Source organism: Delphinus delphis, chromosome 15 (assembly GCF_949987515.2).
Source record: "Delphinus delphis chromosome 15, mDelDel1.2, whole genome shotgun sequence".
NCBI lineage: Eukaryota > Metazoa > Chordata > Mammalia > Artiodactyla > Delphinidae > Delphinus > Delphinus delphis.
Window position 1 is genome coordinate 31,869,788 of NC_082697.1, and position 22,019 is coordinate 31,891,806.

A 22,019-nucleotide genomic window follows, 5' to 3' on the forward strand; every position below is an offset into this window, starting at 1 on the left:
CTTGCTTCAAACACTAGGGGTGGGGGTGGGGGGAGTGTGGTTGTGTCTGTTTCTGTTTTCCCCTCAAAAGCCCTTCAGGGGCTTAGCTGTTTCTTCTGCTTGGACATCTTACTCTTTCTTCTGGATCATTCTTGCTCATCCTTTAAGTCTCACCTTGGCCTCTCCTAGAAACCTCTCTTGAGCCCCTCAGCTGGTGTAAGTGTAGCCTGGGGTACTTCCTAGTATTTAGAATGGACTTATATTGAAATGATTTGTTTTTCTGTCTCACTTCCCTCCCTCACTAACTGTCAGTTCCTCCAGGACAGAGATCTTGATCTATATAACTCTGCATGCAGCTAAAATAGTGCCTGCCACACAGTAGATTCTCAGTAAGTACTTAATGATCTCAGAGGTTGGACTGAACCAATGGGGTCTGGCCACTGATGGAAGGTGAGATGTGAAGGGAGAGAAAGACTCAGGATTAACTTCCAGGTTCCTGGAGAACTGGAAGCTAAGAGAGAAACACAAATTAGAGGTAAAACACAAAAGGCCTCAAATGCAGGGTAAAAATAAAATAAAACTTTATTCAATAAGGGATTCATTTGAACCTAGACCCTCATGGAGACACTTAGTCTTTGGGGAAAAAATGGAAAAAGAATAAAAATCCATCAGTAATTATATAAAGTAGAAAAGAAGCAGAACTAATCCAGGCTGTTGGAATTCAGGATGCTGTTGCCCTGTCGGGGGATAATGATTAAAGAGAAGACCATAGGTTCTTCCGAGGAGCTGGCCACGTTCTTTGCTTTGATCTGGGTGCCATAGGCACACGAGCATATTCACTTTGTGAGATTTCATTAAGCCACACACTTGTGATATGTGCATTTTTCTGTATGTATACTACAAAAAGTCTTTATTAAGTAAATGCAATAACTAGACTTAGAAAAAAATCCAGTTAACAGATTTATATCCAATAAATTGGGTATTCCCCATTTTAAATAACATGGTCCATCTCCAAAAGAAAGTGGCAATGAAGCCCCAGTCTCGAGTAGGTTCTGGGGCAAAAGGTCAGGCCCAAGAAGGTGAACTGATACAAGTTATTGTCTCCAGGAATGTGCACTTTAGGAAACAGGGATGTGTGTATATATACTGTAGGATGTGAAGGTTTAATTTGGAATATTCTTTAGTGCTAGGATAAATGTGACATACTATTCCTGCAGCCTTAGAGAAAAGGCACAGGGTCCCTGCCCCATCTCTGCCTTGCTGAGTGACCTTGGGGCAACCATTTAACCAAGCTACACGTAGGTGTCCTATTATGCAAACTCAAGACAATTCTGTCTACTCTATCTACCACCTAGGTGGGTATAAGGATTAAATGATATAATTACTGTGAACATGTTTTCTGCAAATGTTTTTCATAGCCCTTTAAAAATACAAAATACCTATTAGTATAAGAGGCCTAATCTAGCTGTAGAACTGAGCCCACAATTTGTTTTGAGTCGTAATATCACACACTCATTCTTTCCATGGGCTATGTTTACACTCCATCCATATTAAATTTCCTTCTCTTTTTTTTCGATAACGTCTCCAGTTATATAAGGTCACTTGGAATTCAGGTCCTTTGTGCCCAGATTGTTGACTGCACCACTTACATCTGATATAAGTTAGTATAGCCAATCTTCACTGGTCACATGTTACCTGGAAGGCACTGGGCTAGACATCATTGACAAAACTCACCTCACCTGCCCCAGTGAGCCTACATACTGGTAAGTATGGGAGGTCAGAAGAGAAATAATTGTATACCCAACGTCTGGCTGGGCTTCTGGTACCCAGTAGACTTGTGTTCTAAGACATGAAATGGCAGCCAGCAAGTAAATAATATTTGTGTCTGTGGTAAGTGCTAAAAAGGAACAATAAAAGGGGCTGACTGTAATCCAGGTTGGGGGGCCATCTTAGGTAAAGTGGTAAAGAAGGACTAAAGAGGGGACATTATTGCCAAGACTCAAGGAAGCCAGTTATGCAGAGCTGTGAAAAGACCATTCTAGAAAGAGGAATAGCAAGGATAAATGTCCTGAGACAGGAAAGAGTATGTCATGTTTGAGAAATTGAAAAGCAGTTGGTGTGAGTGGGACATGGAAGGTAGGAGGGAGAATGTGATGAAATGAGATTGAGGAAGAGGTCATAAGGGGCTCAGATGGAACAGGGTTTCTAAGTATAATAGGAAGTCATTAGAGGGTACAAGCAGGGGAATAACATGATCTCATTTCTGTTTTAAGATGATCACTCTGTTGCCATGTGGTTAATGTATTGGAGGAGTCAAGGGTAAAGCAAACAGAACAGAGAGGAGTTACAGTAGTTCAGATGGAAGATGGTGGCTTGGCCTGGGGTGAGAGCAGTAGAAATGGAGATAAGGAGGCCAATTCAAAATATCCTTGGAAGATAAAATGACAGGGATTGCTAACAGGCTGTATATGGAGCATAAAGGAAAGGGAGAAATCAAGGAAGGCTTTTGGGTTTGGAGCTTGGGAAGCCAGGTAGGTGAGGGGCCACTCCATAGATGGGAAGAATGGAGGAGGGTTGGGATGGAGGACAGTCTGGGAGACTTCTATCTGTGACATCTCAAGAGGGAACAATTGGATAGCTTCATCCAGATTCATGTACATGGGCTCAGGGAGGAGGACTGGGCTGGAGTTACACACTTGGGAGTCATCAGTGCTATGTAATATTTAAAGCCAATGGAGGGACTTCACTGGTGGTGCAGTGGTTAAGACTCTGCGCTCCCAATGCAGGGGGCCTGGGTTCAATCCCTGGTCAGGGAACTAGATCCCACCTGCATGCTGCAAGTAAGAGATCACATGCCACAGCTAAGGAGCCGGCAAGCCTCAACTAAGGAGCCCGCCTGCCATAACTAAGAGCATGCCAGCCACAACTAAGACCTGGTGCAACCAAATAAAATAAATAAATAAAATAAATATTTTAAAAAATAAATAAAGCCAATGGATCCAATAGGATCATCTAGGAGGAGAGCGTGCAGTTGGAGAGGAGTGAAGCCCCAGAGATGAGCCTGAGGGGGCTCCTCCAGCACAGGAGACTGTATAATACCCAGTGTTGGTGAAGATATGAGGAAATGAAAACTTTCCCACACTCCTGGTGGGAGTTAAATTGGTACAACCTTTCTGGAAACCTTAGTAATATATATTGTAAGACTTTAAAAAGTGCTTACCTTTTAATCTTACAAGTCTACCCATAGAAGTTTATCCTATGAAAATAATTATGAATGTGTGCAAAGACTTACAGACATGGATGTCTATCATAGCATGATTTGTAATAATAAAAATGGGAAATGTAAATATTTAATAAGAGGGATTTATTTATTTATTTTTTTGCTGAGCCACACAGCATGACGGATCTTAGTTCCCCTACCAGGGATCAAACCCGTGCCTGCAGTGGAAAAGTGGAGTCCTAACCACTGGACCACCAGGGAATTCTCAAGAGGGATTGTTAAATACATTTCAACACAAGAGTTATGCAACCATTTTGCAACCATTTTGTTTGATGATGTAGAAAAATATCAAATGACAGGAAAAAGTGTTCATGAAATCTAAGCCAAAAGCAGTTTGAAATGCATATAAATTAGATTACCTTTGCCTGAAAATAGCAAAGAATGCGGAGTCCTATTTATGTGTAAGGAATAAAGAATATAAGTGCGTAAGGAAAATGTATTCTCTCTGCTAACAAGAAGCCCAGAGGTAAGGATGGGTTTAGGTTTAATTAGTAGCTTAATGACATCTTCGCAGACCCAAATTCTTTTCATCTTTCCATCCCATCTCTTTAACATATCAACTTAACTCTCCTCATGGTTGCAACGTGGTTCCAGGTGTAGCATGCATTCACAGTAATGCCCAACTGAAGAAGAGGGACTATTTTGCCTATGCAGCTTTTTAAGAGCAAGGAACTCTTTTCCAGTGGCCATCATTAGAACTTCACTACTCAACTCTGCATTGTAGTGTGAAAGCAACTAGAGACAATATGTAAACAAATGAGTGTGACTGTGTTCTAGTAAAACTTTATTTATAAAAATTGGCAGCAAGCCTGCTGGCCATAATGTACCTACCTCTAACATAGACCATGTTTCTTCAGCCCTGCCAATGATTCTTTGAGCAACACATATCACTTTCTGCTAGAGAAGATTATGTTGTCTGCTACTAAGAATCCTTAAAAATAAAACCTTAATGAGTTGGTGCTCCATTAACAAGAAAGAAAAAGGGAATGGCAGTTGGGTGAGCAACCTGTATTATTTCCTACAAAAGATAGTGTGTACAGTAAAAAAGAGATAAATAGAAGATGAGAGAGAAGAGTGGAGGGGGATTGTGATAGCCAGCCTCCAAAATGACCCCCCAGTGACCCTTGCCCCCTATTATTCACACACTTGTGAATGTTTTATGGGTAGGTGAATGGTTTACAGGGTAAACATGGGTAAACAGGGTAAACATCCCTCCAACAATGAATAGGGCTGACCTGTGTAATCAAAGAATATAGCAGAAAGAACAGTGTGTGACTTCTGAGGCTAGGTTATAAAAAACCTTGTGTCTTTCATCTTGCTCTCTCTTGGATCACTTGCTTTAGGGGAAGCTAGCAGCCATGTCATGAGGATGCTCAAGCAGCCCTTGGGAGAGGTTCATATGACAAGAAACTGAGGCCCCCTGCCAAAGGCCTTGTGAGCATGTCATCTTGGAAGAGGATTCTCCAGTCTCAGTCAGACCTTCAGCTGACTGCAGGCCCAGCTGATATCTTAAACTAAAACCTCCCAAGACCTTAAGCCTGAGCCCCAGCTAAGCTGGTCCTGAATTCCTGACCACAAAAGTGAGATAATAAATGTTTACTTTTGTTTTAGGCCTCTACATTTGAGGATAATTTATTGTACAGCAACAGGTAACTAACAGGGATACAATAAAATATCAATAGTAATTATCCATGGGTGGTAGGATTACAAGTGACTCTCAGGGGACTTCCCTGGTAGTACAGTGATTAAGACTCCACACTCCCAATGCAGGGGGCCCAGGTTCGATCTCTGGTCAGGGAACTAGATCCCACATGCATCTCGCAACTAAGAGTTCATATGCACAGCTAAGGAGTTGGCAAGCCTCAACTAAGGAGCCAGCGAGCCTCAACTAAGGAGCCAGCGAGCCGCAACTAAGGAGCCTGCCTGCTGCAACTAAGACCCAAAGCAACCAAATAAATAAATTAAATATTTTAAAGAACAAAACAAAAACAAGTGACTATCAGTTTCTTTGTTGTATTTGAAGTTCTGAAGTTTCTGCAATAAACGTGTACTAGAATCTGCATATTACCTTTCTCTCTCTAGTCAATGATTCTTCCCACCTGCTTTTCCACAGTACTCAGGTTAGTCTCCTACACCATGTCATGAGTTTCTTGGCTGGCCTACACTGTGATGCCTCACCTAAGAGTCAAATTCTCTCTTCTCCAGGTGATCCACAAGACAAATACTACATAGTTCATTCACAGAGGTCAAGCACTACAAAACTAAAGACAGAGGCCAGGCCAAATTTCTGAGAGCCTTGTATATCACCCTAAGACCCAATGTCTTTGATCAGATTTTCCAGAAGCAGACTTCAGATAAGAGTTTGTTTGCAAGTGATTTATGAAGGAAAGACTGCCAGGAGAAATTGCTAAGACAGTGGGGAAAACAGAACAGGAAAAGATCAGAAGCTAAGACAGGCAATTTTAGGTAAGTTCTCAGCCTCATCCTGATCTCATAGGGTAGTTCTGGAGCATAAATTATATCTCAAGGCAAGGGAGCTGGCTGCTCATACCCCAGCACTTTTCAGTCAGCACTTTTCAGTCATAAGCTCCTGTCCTCTCTGTGCTTTTAGGCAGAGCAGTTCCAGTAGCCCAGTACAGATATAAGACAGTCCTCTAAAGAGAATATAGATGTAGGCCACTGGAAACAAAAGCACAGAGAAACCAGGTGAGTGACATAAGGAAATTGTCAATGGAACCCTGGGTGGGTTGAGCATCTGGGCGGAGCACTGAAAGCATGTAGGCATTTGAGATGTTTCTTAAACTCTCTGCACTAAGTGTGGAAAATGGAGAGTAGGCAAAGAGATGGCTGGAGAGAAGACTACTTAAAAGGTGATGAAAAAGTCTAGATGAGAAGTGATAATTAATGCTATGGCAGTAGGGATAGACATGAAGAACCAGACTGGTAAAACCCATCTATGTGAGCTTGGAAGAGTTACTTAACCTAACTGGGCATCACCTGCAAAATGGGTCAATTATAATAATAGTGAAAAAACAATATTAGTGGCAATAATGTTTACCGAGCACTTTGCTACAATCAAGATACTGATTGTTCCAAAAACTTTACCATTGTTATCCTTAGTGTAACCCTCACAGCCACCCTATGAGGTAACAAAATTCTTGTCTCCACACAACAGACAAAGACACCGAGGCTCAGAGAGGTTAACTTGCCTAAGGTCCCATGGCTAGTACCTTTCTCAAAATATTGTTGAAACAGTTAAATGGCAGCCATAAAAATAATAATTATCATTATTTTTATTGTTGTTATTAGGAACGACAGGATTTGAAAGACAGAGGATTTGGAGAGAAAGACCAAAGATGAAAATCATCTAAGAGCCCAATTTTGTGGATGGTTAGAGGTCAACTTCACAGATGACACTGTGTTATTGGGAACACAGGATTGTGAGTAGAGAGTCGAGAGGCTGGAAACCAGAGGGGGAAAAGGACTTTGTGTTTGGAGCTTGTTAAGGTTTGCATGTTTGTGGGACACCAAACTAGGGATGTCTGATGATATTTAGAAACATGAGTCAGGAGCTTGGGAGACAGCTTAGGGCTGGAGATAAAGACTTGGCCCTCATCTTCACGAATCTACCCAGTGGAAACTGGGGGGCCACAGAGCAGCAGGGATACCTCATTCTGGAGAGACAGAACAGGGGAGAGTCAGCCAAGGCCTGGCCTGGGCTTATGGGCCTCAAAACTTTCTGATTCTTGTTTCTGTTGGAACGAAACTATTTTCCCTGAGTTTTTATATCTTCCATCAACCCCCATCTCCATCATCACCAGCCAATCTCCAATTTCACTGACTTTTTTGTCATTCTCACCAACCTTGGACTTCCCCACTATTTGCCACCCCTCAGCCTCCTCTAAGCTCTTTCTCAAAACCACCTTTTTCCTCTTTGATTCAACAACAGTGAAATCAGTAATAGCTCCAGCTTCATAACAGCTACTATTCACTGATGCCATAAATATCTGTAGAGGACTTACTCTGAGTGGGGCACTGCACTAAGCCTGCAGTTATTGCAGCACACAGGGCAGACATGGTCTTTGCTCTTTTGGAGTTTACAATTAAAATGGAGTCAAGGACAAATCAACAGATACCAGGGGATCATTCCAGATCACGACTTATTATTCAAATGGAGCAAGATGAGAGTGAGTAAGAGGTAGGTGCCATGTTGATACAGCAACCAGGACAGCCTCTCTGAAGAGGCATGTTGGCCCTGGGGCCAAAAAGAGGAGGCAGGTGTGCAAAGACCTCAAAAAGGAGCAGAAGGAAGCATGAGATCAAAAGTACAAGGTTCCTAGCCCAGTGCCAGGTGCTTCACACACAACTTTTCATTCTAGCAAATTCCTTCCTTTCTGAGTCAAAACTCCCTATAAATCTTGACTCTCTTTTTCCCCCTGGTAGGGCACTGCTGAGTAGCTGCCCTGAGCCACCCACCACCACTGCCAGCCCCACCCACAAGCCAGGGTCAGCCCTAGCCCTGCTCAAAAAGCAGAATACCCATCTTCTTTTAGTGTTGCTATGACTAAAGGTACAGCACGAGTGGAGGGGGTGTGGGGGGTGTTGCTGGAGTGCTGAACCAAACAAGAATAAGTTGCCTGCTGGTCAAAGCCAAGGAACAATTTTAACATTTTTACCTGAGGTATAATTTATATGGAGTAACATGTGCAGATCTTCTTAAGTGGACATCTGGATGACTATCTACCCTTGTATACGTCCATGTAACCACCATCCACTTCAAGATTCAGAATGTCTCCATCACTCTAGGAATTTCCCCCATGCCTTTTCCCAGTTAGTAACCTCCCAAGAGGTAACCATTTTCTGACTTTTCTCACCATCGATTAGTTTTGCCACATAAATGAAATCACACAGTATATATACTTTTTTTGTGTCTGGTTTCTTTCACTCAGCATGATGTTTTTGAGGTTTATCCTTACTGTTGCATATAGCAATCATTCATTCCTTCTTATTGCTGAGAGGTGTTTCATTCCATTGTACTGAAACCATGCACCCCAGTTTGGGACTTGAACCCACGTGGATGGAACTCCAACCTGGCCAAAAATCAGACTGGGACTCAAACCCATGCAGCCAGGATTCAAACCCAGCCAAAATCCTGATTGGGACTCAAACCCACGCAGCCAGGACTTGAACCCAGCCAAAACCCACAGTCTTCCAACTGAGGTCACACACCTGGTTTCAGGACTTAATGAAGCTCAGGTTCTTGATATCTCATTGCAGAAAGAATTCAGTGAGAAACAAAGTGATAGGTAACAAGTGGATTTATTTAGAGAGAAACACACTCCATAGACAGAGCGTGGACCATCTCAGAAGGCAAGAGCGGCCCCAGGGTATGGGGTTGTCAGTTTTTATAGGGGTGGGTAATTTCATAGGCTAATGAGTGGGAGGAGTATTCCAACTATTTCGAGAAGGGGTGGGGATTTCTGGGAATTGGGCCACCGCTATCTTTTTGATCCTTATGTTTGGCCTTGAAACTGTCATGGCACCTGTGAGTGTGTCATTTAGCTTGCTGATGTGTTACGATAAGCGTATATTGAGGCTCTAGGTCTAGTGGAAGTTGACTTGTCTGCCTTCCTGGACCTATTTTGCTCTACTCAGTCTATGTCATGTCCTTGGGCTATGTCATTCTTTCAAAGGTTGTGCCCTGCCTTCTTCCCTCCTGTTTCAGTATGAAGATACTGTTAATGGATATTTGGAATTATTTTTCTAATTTTTGGCTCTTATGACTAAGACTACTATGAATACTCGTGTACAAGCCGTTTTACAGATAAATATATCTTCCATTCATGTGGATAAATACCAAGAGTGGAATTGCTGGTTATGGGGTAGATGTATGTTTTACTATACTAGAAACTGCCAGTCAGATTTCTAAAATGATTGCACCATTTTACACTCCTGCCAGCAGTGTATGAGGGTTTCAGTTGCTGCACGTACCCTCTAATACTAGGTATTGTCAATTTTAAAAATTTTAACTATTCTGGTATGTGTAAAGAGGTATCTTGAGGTAATTTTAACTTATGTTTTCTTGATGACAGTGATAAACAGCATATTGTCATGTGCTTATTGGCCATTGTAATATATTCTTTTGGGAAATGTTCAAGACTTTTGCCCATTTTTAAAAATTATTTGTCTCTTATTACTAATTCCTGAGTTCTTCCACAATATTGAGGAACGTTGTAAACATGCTAAGTGAAAGAAGCAAGTCACAAAAGACCACACATTGTATGATTCCATTTATACAAAATGTCCAAAATAGGCAAATCCATAAAGACAGAAGTAGATTAGTGGTGGCCTAGGGCTGGGGGAATTGGAGCGAAATGGAGAATGGTTGCTAATGGGAGTGATGAAAATGATCAAAACTTGATTGTGCTCATGAATGCACACACTCTGTAAAATACACTCAATTTTAAATTGCACACTCAATAAAGTATTTTTTTAATATAAAATGACCAACAGGAGGGGGGACCTTCAAGATGGCGAGGCGTGAGATGTGGAGAAGAGATCACCTTCCTCTCCACAAATACATCAAAAATACATCTACTTGTGGAACAACTCCTACAGAACACCTACTGAACGCTGGCAGAAGGCCTCAGACTTCCCAAAAGGCAAGAAAACCCTCACATACTTGGGTAGGGCAAAAGAAAAAAGAAAAAACAGAGACAAAAGAATAGGGACAGGACATGCACCTCTGGGAGGGAGCTGTGAAGAAGGAAAAGTTTCCACGCACTAGGAAGCCCCCTCACTGGTGGAGATGGGGACTGGGCGGGGGTGTGGGGGTGGGGGCGAGGAAGGTTTGGAGCCACAGAAGAGAGAGCAGCAACAGGGCTGCAGAGGGCACAGTGGAGAGATTCCTGCACAGAGGATCGGTGCTGACCAGCACTCACCAGCCTGAGAGGTTTGTCTGCTCACCCGCCAGGGTGGGTGGGGACTGGGAGCTGAGGCTTAATGCTAAGGCTACTGCTTCAGCCACCAAGAAGCCTGTGTGCAAGCACAGGTCACTATCCACACCTCCCCTCCTGGACACCTGTGCAGCCCGTCACTGCCAGGGTCCCATGATGCAGGAACAACTTCCCCAGGAGAACACACGGTGTGCCTCAGGCTGTTGCAACATCATGCTAGCCTCTGCCACCACAGGCGAGCCCTGCATTCTGTACCCCTCCTTCCCCCTGGCCTGAGTGAGCCAAAGCCCCCTAATCAGCTGCTGCTTTAACCCTCTCCTGTCTGGGCTAGAACAGAAGCCTGAGGGCAATCTACACGCAGAGGTGGGGCCAAAACCAAAGCTGAACCTCAGGAAGTGTGCGAACAAAGAAGAGAAAGGGAAATTTCTCCCAGCAGCCTCACAATCAACTTGAGGTACGCTGCATCTCTGGAATACCTGAATAGACAATGAATCAACCCTGCCCACCAGAAAGACAAGATCCAGCCTCACCCACCAGAACACAGGCACCAGTCCCCTCCACCAGGAAGCCTACACAACCCACTGAGCCAACCTTACCCACTGGGGGCAAACACTAAAAACAACAGGAACTATGAGCCTGCAGCCTATGAAAAGTAGACCCCAAACACAGTAAGTTAAGCAAATTGAGAAGACACAGAAATATGCAGCTGATGAAGGAGCCAGGTAAAAACCCACCAGACCAAACAAATACAGAGGAAATAGGCAGTCTACCTGAAAAAGAATTCAGAGTAATGATAGTGAAGATGATCCAAAAGCTCAGAAATAGAATGGAGAAAATACAAGAAATGTTTAAAAAGGACCTAGAAGAACTAAAGAGCAAACAATGATGAACAACACAATAAATGAAATGAAAAATTCTCTAGAAGGAATCCATAGCAGAATAACTGAGGCAGAAGAACGAATAACTGACCTGGAAGATAAAATAGTGGAAATAACTACCATAGAGCAGAATAAAGAAGAAAGAATGAAAAGAATTAAGGACAGTCTCAGAGACCTCTGGGACAACATTAAACACACTAACATTCAAATTATAGGGGTCCCCGAAGAAGAAGAGAAGAAGAAAGGGATTGAGAAAATATTTGAAGAGATTATACTTGAAAACTTCCCTAACATGGGAAAGGAAATAGTCAATCAAGTCCAGGAAGTGCAGAGTCCTATAGAGGATAAATCCAAGGAGAAACACCAAGACACATATTAATCAAACTATCAAAAATTAAATACAAAGAAAAAATATTAAAAGCAGCAAGGGAAAAGCAACAAATAACATACAAGGGAATCCCCATAACGTTAATAGTGATCTTTCAGTAGAAACTCTGCAAGCCAGAAGGGAGTGGCAGGACATATTTAAAGTGATGAAAAGGAAAAACCTACAACCAAAATTACTCTACCCAGCAAGGATCTCATTCAGATTCGATGGAGAAATTAAAACCTTTACAGACAAGCAAAAGCTAAGAGAATTCAGCACCACAAAACCACCTTTACAACAAATGCTAAAGGAACTTCTCAAAGCAAGAAACACAAAAGAAGGAAAGGACCTACAAAAACAAACCCAAAACAATTAAGAAAATGGTAGTAGGAACATACATATCGATAATTACCTTAAATGTAAATGGAATAAATGCTCCCACCAAAAGACATAGACTGGCTGAATGGATACAAAAACAAGACCTGTATATATGCTGTTTACAAGAGACCCACTACAGACTGAAAGTGAGGGGATGGAAAAAGCTATTCCATGCAAATGGAAATCAAAAGAAAGCTGGAGTAGCAATTCTCAAATCAGACAAAATAGACTTTAAAATAAAGATCATTACAAGAGACAAAGAAGGATGCTACATAATGATCCTTTGATCTTGAAGAAGACATAACAATTGTAAATATTTATGCACCCAACATAGGAGAACCTCAATACATAAGGCAAATGCTAGCAGCCGTAAAAGGGGAAATCAACAGTAACACAGTAATAGTAGGAGGAGACTTCCCTGGTGGCACAGTGGTTAAGAATCAGCTTGCCAATTCAGGGGACACGGGTTCGAGCCCTGGTCTGGGAAGATCCCACATACCATGGAGCAACTAAGCCCATGTGCCACAACTACTGAGCCTGCGCTCTAGAGCCCACGAGCCACAACTACTGAGCCCACGTGCCACACTACTGAAACCCACATGCCTAGAACCCATGCTCCACAACAAAGAAAAGCCACAATGAGAAACCCGTACACCTCAACAAAGAGTAGTCCCCGCTTGCGGCAACTAGAGAAAGCCCGCATGCAGCAACGGAGACCCGATGCAGACAAAAATAAATAAATAAACTAATAATTTTTTTAATTAAAAAAAATAATAGTAGGGGACTTTAACACCCCACTTTCATGAATGGACAGATCATCCAAAATGAAAATAAATAAGGAAACACAACCTTTAAATGGCACAATAGACCACATAGATTTAATTGATATTTATACAACATTCCATCCAAAACAACAAAATACAATTTGTCTCAAGTGCTCATGGAACATTCTCCAGGATAGATCATACCTTGGGTCACAAATCAAGCCTTGGTAAATTTAAGAAAATTGAAATCATATCAGTATCTTTTCCAACCACAACACTATGAGACTAGATATCAATTACAGGAAAAAAACTGTAAAAAATACAAACACATGGAGGGTCAACAATACACTACTAAATAACCAAGAGATCACTGAGGAAATCAAAGAGGAAATTTAAAAATACCTAGAAACAAATAACAATGAAAACACGAGGACCCAAAACCTATGGGATGCAGAAAAAGCACTTCTAAGAGGGAAGTTTACAGCAATAAAATCCTACCTCAAAAAACCAAAAAAATCTCAAAAAAAAACCCCTAACTTTACACCTAAAGCAATTAGAGAAAGAAGAACAAAAAAAAGCCCCAAAGTTAGCAGAAGGAAAGAAATCATAAAGATCAGATGAGAAATAAATGAAAAAGAAATGAAAGAAAGAATAGCAAAGATCAATAAAACTAGAAGGTGGTTCTTTGAGAAGATAAACAAAATCAATAAACCACTAGCCAGACTCATCAAGAAAGAAAGAGAGAAGACTCAACTCAACAGAATTAGAAAAGAAAAAGGAGAGGTAGGGCTTCCCTGGTGGCGCAGTGGTTGAGAGTCCGCCTGCCAATGCAGGGGACACGGGTCCGTGCCCCAGTCCGGGAAGATCCCACATGCCACAGAGCAGCTGGGCCCGTGAGCTATGGCTGCTGAGCTTGTGCGTCCGGAGCCTGTGCTCCACAATGGGAGAGGCCACAACAGTGAGAGGCCTGTGTACCACAAAAAAAAAAAAAAGGAGAAGTAACAACTGACCCTGCAGAAATGCAAAGACTCACGAGGGATTACTGCAAGCAACTATATGCCAATAAAGTGGACAATCTGGAAGAAATGGACAAATTCTTACTAAAGCACAACCTTCCAAGACTGAACCAGGAAGAAACAGAAAATATAAACAGACCAATCACAAGCACTGAAATTGAAACTGTGATTAAAAATTCTTCCAACAGGGACTTCCCTGGTAGTGCAGTGGTTAAGAACCTGCCTGCTAATGCAGGGGATACGGGTTTCATCCCTGGTCTGGGAGGATGCCATATGCCATGAAGCAACTAAGCCCATGTGTCACAACTACTGAGCCTGTATTGCGAGCCACAACTATTGAGCCCATGAGCCACAACTGCTGAAGGCTGTGTACCTACAGCCTGTGCTATGCAACAAGTGAAGCCACCGCAATGAGAAGCCCAAGCACTGCAATGAAGAGTAGCCCCCGCTCGCCGCAACTAGAGAAAGCCCACGAACAGCAAGACGGCACAATACAGCCAAAAAAAAGAAACAAAAAATTTCCAACAAACAAAAGCCCAGGACCAGATGGCTTCACAGGCGAATTCTATCAAACATTTAGAGAAGAGTTAACACATATCCTTCTCAAACTTGCCCAGAATATAGCAGGGGGAGGAACACTCCCAAACTCGTTCTATGAAGCCACCATCACCCTGATACCAAAACAAGACAAAGATGTCACAAAAAAAGAAAATTACAGACCAATATCACTGATGAACATAGATGCAAAAATCCTCAACAAAATACTAGCAAACAGAATCCAACAGCACATTAAAAGGATCATACACCATGATCAAGTGGGGTTTATTACATGAATGCAAGGACTCTTCAATATACGCAAATCAATCAATGTGATACACCATATTAACAAACTGAAGGATAAAAAACATATGATCATCTCAATAGATGAAGAAAAAGCTTTCAACAAAATTCAACACCATTTATGATAAAAACTCTCCAGAAAGCAGGCATAGAGGGAACTTACCTCAACATAATAAAGGCCATATATGAAAAACCCACAGTCAACATTGTTCTCAATGGTGAAAAACTGAAACCATTTCCTCTAAAATCAGGAACAAGACAAGAATGCCCACTCTCACTACTGTTATTCAACATAGTTTTGGAAGTTTTAGCCACAGCAATCAGAGAAGAAAAAGAAATAAAAGGAATCCAAATCAGAAAAGAAGAGGTAAAGCGGTCACTGTATGCAGATGACATGATAATATACATAGAGAATCCTAAGGATGCTGCCAGAAAACTATTAGAGCTAATCAATGAATTTGGTAAAGTAGCAGGATACAAAATTAATGCACAGAAATCTTTTGCATTCCTATACACTAATGATGAAAAATCTGAAAGAGAAATTGAAGGAACACTCACATTTACCACTGCAACAAAAAGAATAAAATACCTAGCAATAAACCTGCCTAAGCAGACAAATGACCTGTATGCAGACAACTATAAGACAATGATGAAAGAAATTAAAGATGATACAAACAGATGGAGAGATATACCATGTTCTTGGACTGGAAGAATCAACATTGTGAAAATGACTCTACTACCCAAAGCAATCTACAGATTCAATGCAATCCCTGTCAAACTACCAATGGCATTTTTCACAGAACTGGAATGAAAAATTGCACAATTTGTGTGGAAACACAAAATACCCTAATAGCCAAAGCAATCTTGAGAACAAAAAACGGAGGTGGAAGAATCAGACACCCTGACTTCAGACTACAAAGCTACAGTAATCAAGACAGTATGATACTGGCACAAAAACAGAAATATAGATCAATGGAACAGGATAGAAAGCCCAGAGATAAATGCACACACATATGGTCACCTTACCTTAGATAAAGGAGGCAAGAATATACAATGGAGAAAAGACAGCCTCTTCAATAAGTGGTGCTGGGAAAACTGAACAGCTACATGTAAAAGAATGAAATTAGAACACTTCCTGACACCATACACAAAAATGAACTCAAAATTAATTAAAGGCCTAAATGTAAGGCCAGACACTATAAAACTCTTAGAGGAAAACACAGGAAGAACACTCTATGACATAAATCACAGCAAGATTCTTTTTGACCCACCTCCTAGAGAAATGGAAATAAAAATAAACAAATGGGACCTAATGAAACTTAAAAGCTTTTGCAAAGCAAAGGAAACTACAAACAAGATGAAAATACAACTCAGAATGGGAAAAAATATTTGCAAACGAATCAACAGACAAAGATTAATCTCCAAAATATTATAAACAACTCATACAGCTCAATATTAAATAAACAAACAGGGACTGCCCTGATGGCCCAATGGTTAAGAATCCACCTGCCAATGTAGGGGACACGGGTTCTAGCCATGTTCCAGGAAGATCCCACATGCCATAGAGCAACTAAGCAACTAAGACCATGGGCCACAACCACTGAGTCCACGTGCCGCAACTACTGAAGCCCATGCACCTAGAGCCCATGTTCCACAACAAGAGAAGCCACCACAGTGAGAAAACCGCGACCTCAACAAAGAGTAGCTCCTGCTCGCCATAACTAGAGAAAGCCTGCGTGCAGCAACAAAGACCCAAAGCAGCCAAAAATAAATAAATAAATTTATTTATTTAAATAAAATTAAAAAATAAACAACCCAATCCATAAATAGGCAGAAGATCTAAATAGACATTTCTCCAAAGAAGATGTACAGATTGCCAACAAATACATGAAAGAATGCTCAACATCACAAATCATTAGAGAAATGCAAATCAAAACTACAATGAGGTATCACCTCACACCAGTCAGAATGGCCATCATCAAAAATCTACAAACAATAAATGCTGGAGAGGGTGTGGAGAAAATGGGAACCCTCTTGCACTGTTGGTGGGAATGTAAATTGATACAGCCATTATGGAGAACAGTACGGAAGTTCCTTAAAAAACTAAATTAGAACTACCATATGACCAGCAATCCCACTACTGGGCATATACCCTGAGAAAACCATAATTCAAAAAGAGTCATGCACCACAATGTTCATTGCAGCTCTATTTACCATAGCCAGGACATGGAAGCTGCCTAAATGTCCATTGACAGATGAATGGACAAAGAAGATGTGGTACATATATACAATGGAATATTACTCAGGCATAAAAAGAAATGAAATTGAGTTATTTGTAGTGAGGTGGATGGACCTAGAGTCTGTCATACAGAGTGAAGTAAATCAAAAAGAAAAAAACAAATACTGTGTGCTAACACATATACATGGAATCTGAAAAATAAAAAAAAAATGGTACTGATGAACCTAGTGGCAGGGCAGGAATAAAGATGTAGATATAGAGAATGGACTTGAGGTCATGGCAGGCAGGGGTGAGCTGGGACGAAGTGAGAGAGTAGCACTGTCATATATATACTACCAAGTGTAAAATACAGAGCTAGTAGGAAGCAGCCGCATAGCACAGGGAGGTCAGCTAGGTGCTTTGTGACCACCTAGAGGGTAGGATAGGGAGGGTGGGAGGGAGACACAAGAGGGAGGGTAGAAGGGAGACACAAGAGGGAGGGGATATGGGGATATATGTATTAATATAGCTGATTCACTTTGTTACACAGCAGAAACTAACACAATATTGTAAAGCAATTATACACCAATAAAGATGTTAAATAAATAAATAAAATGACCAACTGGTAACTTAAGATATGGAAATTTGTGCTTTGTGCCTATAGACAATTAGTAAGAGGTTTTAAGTGGTAATAAATAGCATTTCATCATGGTTTAAAAAAAAGTTCTTCATACATTCTGGACACTGGTTATCTGAGTTTTTCACATACATGTACATGTATTGCAAGAGCTGGCCTCAGGCAAAATTGTGAAACTGAAGTTCACATTGACATTTTTTTCCTTCCAACAAAAGGTCTTACATATTTATTACCAAGCCAAAGCACTAGTGCAGAAACACTGACACAAAGAGAAAAATCATTTTCCCAATAAAATACATCCAGCTGTTCAGATAGTGATGTTCTCAGGGTGATATGGTAAGATGTAAGTGACTTTGACACAGCATAAATATGTTTGCCTCCTCATGTGTGGGGCTGCTTATAGACCCCGCTTGGTTCTGCTCCAATGTCTTCTCTCCGAATTTTACCTGTTGTATTATCAGTTTTCATTCTAATACGTTGGGGAATGGGACAATACTGCTTTTGTTTCTTGGCCAGGAATCACTTGATCCTGCAAGTCTCGTTACAAGACATGGTGAGGAGCAAGTTCAACCGCACATAAGATGGTGGAGAAGAGAAGAGAGTGCCACATTAATATTTATGTGTATCTACCAGGTACCAGGTGCTCCTTGCACCATATTTTTCTCACCCTCACACTGCAGGGAGGCATTATTTTCTCTATTTTCATTCTGAGATACCAGAGCCCAGAAATGTTCAGCAACTTGCTCAATGCTGCACAGTGTTTAAGGTGAAGAGCTAGGATTCAAAGAAATCTGTGTGAATTCTGTCCCTTGAAGAAAGCACACTTAAACTGATGCCTCCCACTTCTCTTTCTCTTCTTTTTTTTTTTTTTTTTTTTTTTTTTTTTTTTTTTTGCAGTACGCGGGCCTCTCACTGTTGTGGCCTCTCCCGTTGCAGAGCACAGGCTCCGGACGCACAGGCTCAGCGGCCATGGCTCACGCGCCCAGCCGCTCCGCGGCATGTGGGATCTTCCCGGACCGGGGCACGAACCCGCGTCCCCCGCAACGGCAGGCGGACTCCCAACCACTGCACCACCAGGGAAGCCCTCTCTTCATTTTTTAAAATAATTTATTTATTTATTTATTTTTGGCTGTGTTGTGTCTTTGTTACTGTGCGCAGGCTTTCTCTAGTTGCGGTGAGTGAGGGCTACTCTTTGTTGCGGTGCGCAGGCTTCTCATTGCGTGCCTTCTCCTGTTGCGGAGCACGGGCTCTAGGCACGCGAGCTTCAGTGGTTGTGGCTCACGGGCTCTAGAACACAGGCTCTGTAGTTGTGGCGCACAGGCTTAGTTGCGCCTCGACATGTGGGATCTTCCTGGACCAGGGCTCAAACCTGTGTCTCCTGCACTGACAGGAGGATTCTTAACCGCTGCGCCACCAGAGAAGCCCTCTCTTCATTTTTTTTTTTTTTTTTTTGCGGTACCCGGGCCTCTCACTGCCGCGGCCTCTCCCATTGCAGAGCACAGGCTCTGGACGTGCAGCCCCAGTGGCCATGGCCCATGGGCCCAGCCGCTCCGCGGCATGTGGGATCCTCCCGGACCGGGGCACGAACCCGCGTCCCCCGCAACGGCAGGCGGACTCTCAACCACTGCACCACCAGGGAAGCCCCCTCTCTTCATTTTTAACACCCTCATCTCCTGTAACCCTCAGCTAGCTTGTCTTACTCCCCAACTTGCTGGTTACTTTCCCCTGGGGAGCCTTTTCCGCTGCCCAGTTCACCAGCTCAGGTTATGGGGCCTTTCCAAATCACTTGTCACACCATTTCCCCATCTGTCCTCAAGACTGGACTCTGGGCTCTGTGAGGTAGAGGGACCACATCAGTCTTGTCCGTTTTTATACCCCAGTAGTAGATGCTCAGCACCTACTTGTTTAATGAATTAATATGAGTTTATTGGGAGAGTAAGGTAATGTCTCTCTTGTTAGGCACTGCAATAGGGGTGGCAGAGATGTTTTTGAGCAGGGAAGCCCAGCCAAGCATCAGGACTGGAAATCATACATTTGTACCTCTTTCCTTGACTCTACATCCTTGCCCATCGCTCCAAGGGCACAGCCCATCTCAGCGCCCCATCTTTGGCTTCTGACTCACTACCTGTTGACTCCACCACAGCAGCAGATAAATCTGGCTTTTCTGTTCACCTCTACTAGAAAACCCAGAGGTGAGGTATCTGCCCTCCTTGAGCCCACATCTGGGCACATTTGTAAATCCACAGTAGTTTGCACCTATTGGCACAGTTCCTTTTTAACCCCAAATTTTGTTTTTATTTTGTTTTTAATCCACGAATTTGTATTTTGAAAATTTCAAACCCTCAGGAAAAGTCCCAAGAAAGATATAATAAACACTCATAATCGTTCACCTAGATTCTCCAATTGTACCTACTCTCTCTCATTTTTTCCCCTGGCTGAAACATTTGGGAGTTACTGCAGACATCATGGCATTTCACCTCTAAACACTTCACCATAAATTTCCTACAAACAAAAACATTCTACACAACCATAATATCACTCTCTGGAAATTTAACATTGTTATTGTACCAATCTCTAATATTCAGTCTATATTAAAATTTCCCTAATTGTCCCAATAATGTCCTTTGTATATATTTTTCTTTTTGATCCTAAATCCAATTAAGGATCCCATGTTGCATTTAGCTGTCATGCCTCTTTAATCTTTTAATCTGCAGGAGTTTCTTTGCTTTTATTTATTTATTTGTTTGTTTTTTTATTTTTTTGGCTGTGCTGGGTCTTCGTTGCTGTGTGTGGGCTTTCTCTAGTTGCGGCGAGCAGGGGCTACTCTTCATTGCGGTGCGTGGGCTTCTCATTGCAGTGGTGTCTCTTGCAGAGCACACGCTGTAGGTGCATGGGCTTCAGTAGTTGCAGCACATGGGCTTCAGTAGTTGTGGCACGTTGGCTTAGTATTTGCGTCATGCGGGCTTAGTTGCTCTGCAGCATGTGGGATCTTCCAGACCAGGGATCAAACCCATGTCCTTTGCATTGGTAGGCAGAGTCTTAATCACTGGAGCACCAGGGAAGTTCCTCTTTGCTTTTTTTTTTTTTTTTTGTCTTTCATGATGTAGATGTGTTTGAAGAGTTTGGGTCACTTATCTTGCAGAATGTTCCTTAATTTGGATTTGCTGATGTTCCCTCGTGATTAGATTTGAGTTAAACATTTTTGGCAAGAATCACAAATGTGATGTATCCTTCTCAGTGCATGACATCTGGAAGCATTGTTGTTTTGTCCCATTATTGATGATGTAGGGAAATCTTTTCTTTTCTTTTTTTTTGATAAAACATCATTTTGTCCATGATGTCCATCAACAGACACCTTGGGTTACTTCCATTTTTTGACTATTGTGAATAACGCAGCTATAAACACCAATTTCATAAAGATTTTCCTTGTGTTTTCTTCTAAGTGTTTTATAGTTCTAGCTCTCATGTTTAGGTCTTTGAGCCACCCTGAGTAATTTTTTTGTATATGGTTGTAAGGTAGGGGTCCAACTTTTATTCTTTTGCATGTGGAAATCCAGTTTTCTCAACACCATTTGTTGAAAACACTGTCCTTTCTCCATTAAATTGTCTTGAGATCTGTGACAAAAATCAATTGACCATAGACTTAAGGATTTATTTCTGGGGTTTCTATTCTATTCTGTTGATCTATATATCTATCTTTATGCCAGTATCACACTGTTTTGATTACTGTAGCTTTGTAGTAATTTTTGAAATCAGGAAGTATAAGTCCTTCAACTTTGTTCTTTTTCAACATTGTGTTGGCTATTCATGGAGGGCAGTTACTTTTTAAACAGGACTCCTGGAGACTCCATTTGATATTAAGGAAGAGATGATTGGGATTTTCCTGGCAGTCCAGTGGTAAGGACTCAGCTCTTTCACTGCTGGGCCCAGGTTCAATCCCTAGTCAGGGAACTAAGATCCCACAAGCCAGGCTGTGTGGCCAAAAAAAAAAAAGGAAGAGATGATCCATAACAGTCAACGTTTACACACTTTAGGAAGAATGTTGGTGACTGTGTTTGGCTGCCTTCAAAACCCATCTCATGGTTTGGTGACCCTAATGTTTGTACCAAGAAGTAGAATGCATAGCCTGGTAAAGATAAAAGTATTAAATCCCATTTAGTTAAGTGTTACACAAAATTTAATATACTAAAATATATAAAGTAGCATGGAATCAGATATCTGAGCTGCCTAGTCACTGTACACACTCATCACTTCAGCCCATCTGAACACCTGTCTTTCCTTTAAGTGTGCTCTACTTCTCCTCACCCACCACCTACCTCCTTTTTCCTGAATTCAGATGTCACATGCAAGTCATTTTGTAATCTATTTTTATTCTTTTCTCTTCTTGCAGGACACTTTTAAAACTCTATGCTTTAATTGTACTGATTAAAAATAAGTAATACATTCACCAGTTTCAAAATTCAAAAGGTAAAATGATCCATGATGAAAGCCTCCCTGACATCCCTGTCCCTTCTCTCCAATTATCCTCCCCAGCAGCAACCATTCTTATTGTTTTCTGGTATTTTCATATCCATACACATTTGGGCCACAGGTAAGTAAAAAGAACTTCCTCACGCAAACAGCTGCATAGCAGTTGCTGTCAGTACTCTGCTGTATCCTTTGGACCTTCTCTTGTCAGTGTGCTCCTACAGACTCACTTACCAAGA